This window comes from Lactuca virosa, chromosome 1 (assembly GCF_052849685.1).
Source record: "Lactuca virosa cultivar CGN04683 chromosome 1, Lactuca_virosa_CGN04683_v6, whole genome shotgun sequence".
NCBI classification, from domain to species: domain Eukaryota; kingdom Viridiplantae; phylum Streptophyta; class Magnoliopsida; order Asterales; family Asteraceae; genus Lactuca; species Lactuca virosa.
The window spans coordinates 111,922,267-111,928,751 of NC_136426.1; the positions used below are offsets into that span (position 1 = coordinate 111,922,267).

The 6,485-nt window shown below is 35.8% G+C and overlaps 1 long non-coding RNA gene across 1 annotated transcript; it reads left to right on the forward strand.

Annotated features, from left to right (window-relative positions):
- The first annotated feature begins 334 nt into the window (after nt 1-334).
- Nucleotides 335-3,511, forward strand: LOC145156662 (uncharacterized). Its single transcript, XR_013736848.1, has 3 exons — nt 335-832; nt 909-1,320; nt 2,904-3,511. It is a non-coding gene; the product is annotated as an uncharacterized LOC145156662 (long non-coding RNA).
- The last annotated feature ends 2,974 nt before the right edge of the window (nt 3,512-6,485 follow it).

Here is a 6,485-nt window from a genome sequence, read left to right on the forward strand (position 1 = left end):
ATATCAATATCATTTTCTTGTGGTTAATAAATTGATTTTTCTATATATCCATACGAAGATTTTTTAGATTTTCAATAACCAAAATCTGTCTTTGTAGTGTATTTCACTAAATAAAATAATAAAGAACAAATTACTGGATGCAAAAATTTCGCGTTTGGTCCCTATCTTTTGTTTTGCACTCGGACCGTCCCTATAGTTTGTTTTTATTATGTTTTTCGTCCCTGGCCCACATAAAAGTACTCTTTTGCCATTTCTGATTTATTTTTCATTTATCTTTGGTATTTATTTACTATTTAATTAAATGATAAATTGAATTTAAATGCTCAAGCTCACATTCATCAGCAACCTCACCATTTCACCCCATCCTCTAAAGCTTCATCCTCTTCTCTAAAGACCAGATGAAGAAAACTTAAATCAGCACCACGGACCACCTACCGCCGGAGACCACCGGACGACGCCAGAAACTACCTCTTCCCCAATATCCATTAAACATTTATCTCCATTTATGACAATCCCTAAAAATTGTATATGAATCTTTAGTCATTACAAATCCACTACCATATATGAAATCTTTGAATGCTCCACCATCACCCTCCGCTGCCATGGTTGTTGTCGCACCACCACTATACAACGTCACCATCATCATCCTTTCCCCTTCTTGGTTTCTCTTATTCTCTCTCGCACTCTCTTTCTCTCTCTCTCTCTATATCTCTCTCTCTCTCTCTCTATTCCATCTACCTTCGACCCTCTTTCTCGAATTTTACCTCTTCTGCACTACCACTGAAATTCGGCATGCTCAACCGTCATCATCCACTATCTCAGTTTGATTTAGGTTTAAATGCATTTCTGAGTTTGATTTTCTGATTTGATTTGTGGATTTTAATGGGCTTAAATTCTTGGTTTTGTAGATTTGATTTTCGGTGGAAAGAGGGAGGAGTTTGAGTTTGAAAACATTTGAGTGTGTTGGGTTTTGTTGCAGGTTTTTTTTTCTTTGTGTTTGAGCTTGTCGGAGCATGGGTTTTGGTTGGGATTTGATCACCGAGGGTGGTGAAGAAAGGGGATGAGGGGGAAGGGAGAAGGGGGGTGCTGATGGCAGTGGTAGTGGAGAAACGAAAGAGACGAGAAGGGTAAAATACACCGGAGTTCTATATTACCGGAGCTATGGTGGTCGGGAGTTCAGTTAGACATGGTGGCGGTCTGGTGTTTTCGGGTGGCAATTGGTGTTTTTCGATGGCAACTCGTGTTTTCTGGTGGCGTCTAGTGCTTTCCGGCGGCCAATTATTTCAAGCACATGTGGTCTGATGGTCCAAATATTGGCCGGTGAGTTTGAGGGTTGGATTTAGTTTAACTTTTTCTTTAATTAATAAATAATAATAATATGAAAAAATGAATATATATATATATATATATATATATATATATATATATATAGCCTTTTTATGTCTAGAATGGACGAAAAACGTAATAAAAACAAGCTATAGGGACGGTCCTAATACAAAACAAAAGATAAGGACCAAACACGAAATTCTTACAAATTATAAAAACGATTTCAGTAATTTGTGCAATACTAAAACCATACATAATCCAAAGTTGATGTCAGTATAATTTCTAGTGGTTAAGAAGTTATTTTTAGATAACCACGAAGGTTTTTAAGATTTTGATTTTTGAATAACCAAAACTGTTTCTTTTAGCATTTGATTAATAAATTAAATACTATATAATTCACATCCAAAGTCCAAACTCACTTTTTTTTTTTTAGAAAAATTGACTAAAAAAGATAACAATTTTTTATTTTGTCCATCTAAAGTTGTTTATATTTTACATTTGCAATGAGCTCCTACCGGCTAAAAGTATAATATGTCGAACAAGTTAAATAGTATATGATATAAAAAAACACTAAATGTAAACAAAATAAAAAATTATTTTGAGAACCAACATTTGCCTTAAAACTTGAGGATTTGTTTTCCGGCCAAAATATTTCAAAACCAACGTCACTACACCACCCCTAGGATATCGTCTAACACAGTTGCACCATAAAAATAAAAAACAACATTTTTTTTTGTAAAAACCTGAGAATTTGTTTTCTGGCCAAAATATTTCAAAACAAACATCACTACACCACCCCTAGTATATCGTCTAACAATGTCGCACCATAAAAATAAAAAACAATGTTTTTTTTGTAATTTACATATATGTATATTTATAGTTTTCATCGTTTCTTCTTATTTCATAGTTTATAATTAAACGGTTCGTCTAACGCTTAAAAAAAACAAAAGGACTCAAAATTTTAAATTATGACTCATTTATTTTATCATATGAAAATAAACGAAAGAGGGTGGCAGGGGTTCATTTTCTTATTATTATATTAGGTTATCATTGTATGTAGTGATTTTATTCATTAGTTTAATTGGTTATCATTTATTACATTCAGATTAATTAGTTTTTTACCTCTAAACTATTAACCGAAACCGAACCAAATAAGGTTTGGGGAAAATGGTTTTTCAAGTTATTTAGTTCGGTTCTCGGTTAAATCTAAATAACAAAAATCAACATTTCAAGTATATTAATAAATATTTATTTGTCCAAAAATAATTTATCAAACACCATCTAAGCCAGTTGTATGTCAACAAATATACGAAAAAACGATGAAAACTATAACTATGCATATATGCACATTACAAAATAGCGTTGTTTTTTTTTATTATAGTGTGATTGGCTTAGACGATACCTTATGGGTGGTGTGATGATGTTGGTTTTGAAAAAATTTAGCCCAAACAAATTTCTCCAGTTCCCACACAAATATTGGTTCTCAAAAGAGCTTTTGATTTTGTTTATATTTAGTCTTTTTTTATACATTATATACCATCTAACTTGTTAAAATTGTAATGCCCCAAAATTATAAGGTAGAAATTTCATTATGGTCAAGCAGCATGGTTGTATCTAGGCAACACACGTATTTGGTCCACTACTAGGGTTCAACAAAGAGACCCCTTGGGACCACTTCTCTTTGCCCTTATGTTGCACCCGCTCTTGCATAATATTAGAGACAATTGCATGTTTCTTCTTCATGCATGGTACCTTGATGATGACACACTTATTGGAGATTCGGAGGAGGTGACCAAAGCGTTGGACGTCATTACGATGATTGGCCCAAATTGGGCCTTCAGCTGAATATCAAGAAAACCGAACTCTTTTGGCCCTCGTGTGATGGTAGGAAGCTATGCGAAGGGCTATTCTCGGCTGGCATCGAGAGGTCGCCTTTGGGGGTGAAACTTCTTGGGGGAGTTGTTAGTAGAGATGTCAGTTTCATTAGCAGATTAGGCATAAAAGAGAGCCGAAAACGTTGTGAATTTGATGCGCCTTCTTCCACAATTGTCTGGCCCCCATAGTGAGCTCGTTTTGCTTCGGTCTTGTATTCGAAAGATCTAGTATGCCCAAGAGTCATTGTAGAATGATATTGCTAATAATATATGATCCTATAGGCTCACACCATATAGCAAGTTATCGTCAATTGGTTATTTATTAGTATAATTTGATTATTAATAAATATATCAACACTTGTATTTAATTGGAAAATTATTATTTCATGGAAATAATATGTTACTAATTGGGAATTTATTATTTGTGGAAATAATATTTATTGGAGAAATAACAACTTATGAAATATATCATAAAGTAAGATTATTTATAAGTTATATTTATATCTTAATAAACTAGTTCAATTTATATAAAAGATAGTTTTATATAAAATAAGCTAGTTACAATTTATATAAAAGATAGTTTTATATAAAATAAGATATTTATATATGACTGGTTATATATATATATATATATATATATATATATATATATATATATATATATGTGTGTGTGTGTGTGTGTGTGTTGGGAATTCTTTATAAAAATGATTGACTTTTATAAAGATAACATGTATGTGTATAAAAACTAGCCATGAGATGACTTTTGTTTTCTTTTGGACATGCCTTTTTCGAAAAATGGGAGGAGACAAGGCATGTGTTCTTTGTCTATTCTTTTTACATGCTTGGGACAAAGTTGGCTCTCCTTTTGCCTTATGGCCTCCCTTTGCTTTTTAGGCATCATATAAGGGAGGGCATGGAAGAGTTTTGGATACACTTCTTGCAAGTCTTCTTCTTCCGCTTCTTCCTCTTCTCAGAGTCAAATCCTAGAGCTTCATGCTCTCTAGAGGATTGCCAAATTTCGGAATTTGAAGGCTCTTTTTCTTCTCTATTCTCTTGCATTTTAATGCTAGGCAAAGCCCCTTTGTTGCTTCACCTTTGAACATATATTTGGTATATATTTCAAAGGCTTATGAACAACAAATTACAAGTGAATACTAGCATGTTTTGATGGTTCTACTCTTGCTTGGTGGATACTTGTAGAGAACTCCTTCTTTAGAGTTTCATGCCACACTTCATCAACTTCCAACCTCCCATGAGGATCAAAGTCTTCAAAGGTTGTTATGCTTTCCCTTCTATGGTTGTTTTAATCTTTCTGACTCTTGCAAAATGATCATTGGTGGGTAAAATAGTTTTAGTTTTATTCAACTTTTTTAAACCTTCCGCTGTCAATTTTACCAATTGTGAAACCGGATTTTTGAATAAAAACCCAACAGTATGGGTATTGCTAAGCTTTACTTTGGGCTGAGGACGTGTCAACCCGTTCACATGGAGGAGGCGACAATATTCTTTGACAATGGGTTGCGTGTGGCGATTGAGGACATTGTGGTTTGTGGTGGCCTTTTCTTTAGCGACATACAGTAGCAAATTGCTTCCTTACCCATTAAGTTTGGTGGTTTAGGTTTATACTCGGCAGTAGAGGCTACCTCATATGCTTTTGTTGCCTAAAGGGCCTAATCTTGGGTATGGCAAGACCACATCTTACGGGATAGCGACATATATGGTATGGATTCTGATTATGATTGTCTCTTGGATTTTCTTCGTAACAAGCTTCTTGATATTGACCTTAGCAGTTTTACTACTAAAAACACCGCCACCCCTAAATCCGAGAATACACTGGCGAGTGCCCTTTTTCGTAAAAAATATCCAAGATATGGAAGTGCATCTTGACATGACGACTCGGTAGAAAGCGGTTTTCCAATGCTACGTGCACCACATGCTGAAGATTTTATTATAGCTATCCCTATAGATGAGCTTGGCCAACATATGTCTCCTGTGGAGTATCGTACTATCCTCAAATATTGACTCATGATTCCAATATTCTCTGCTGACGAGATATGTTTGGTTTGTCTCAAGACATTTTGGACTCTTTTGGAGAACATGCAGTTCACTGTAAAGAACTTTCGGGGTTCAAATACAGACACGATATGGTTAGGGATATTTTGTTTGACATATTTAAGTGTGTCGGGGTTTCCGCTAAGAAAGAGGCGCCTGTTAACTTCTTGACTGATCTGGCATAAGGAAGGTTAACCCTTAAACCAGCTGACATTTTGATTTTTGGATGGGTCGGAGGGAAACACGCATGTCTGGACCTTACAGGGGTATCCCTTCTCGTAGGCTTGAGGGTTGGGGGTTTCACGGCGGGACAGGTTGCTTTAAAAGCTACAACAGACAAAGTCACCAAACATGAGAAATCGTGCATGGGAAATCAACATGTGTCCATACCATTTTCATTTGATACGTTTGGTTTACTCGCGCTAGATGCGGTGGAACTTTTTAATAGAGTACAACGGATCATGCAAAGCAATTTTATATCCCTTAGATCCATGGATGTAGTCTTTAAAAGAATTATCTTTATTATACAAAAAGGCTCAGCGGCTTAGCTTGTTGCCCGTTTGCCATCTCACTTGTTGTACGCTAATAATTAATATAGTATGTTGGACATACAAAAAAAACACAGAAACATGAATTATCCTTTTTCCAATCATTCAAAAGTATTTCAGAATAAAAACAGTTATCAGAGTATAATCTCAAAATCATATAGTTGCAGAAACATGAATAGACGCGTTGCGATAAAGTCGGGCCCTTCCCCTTCGAATCGGGAGTACCTGAAACCATAACCATAAAACCATAAGCACAAAGCTTAGTGAGTTTCCCAAAATACCACATACCATACATATCATTGGGCCTATCCCGCATATTGGGCCCAACCTATCATAATGGGCCTAGCCCTTCCAAGTCAATGGGCCCAACCCAACATATAAATGCAAGAGTCACAAAGACAGCTAGCATCCTACATAACATACATTGGGTCTAGCCCTTCCTCATCCATGGGCCCAACCCAGCATACAAATAGGCCTAGCCCGTCATGCAATAGGCCTAGCCCAACATACCATGCAAAGGTCACAAAGACAACTAGCATAACAGATCCTAATGAGCCGACATTAGTCCCACGAGTACAGTAAGGAGACTCACCTCAATCCAAGCTAACTGATAGATACGTGCTACTGCTACCGAAATCCCCACACTAAACACAAGATCCAAGCCAATCAATGCTTCTAACAAGAT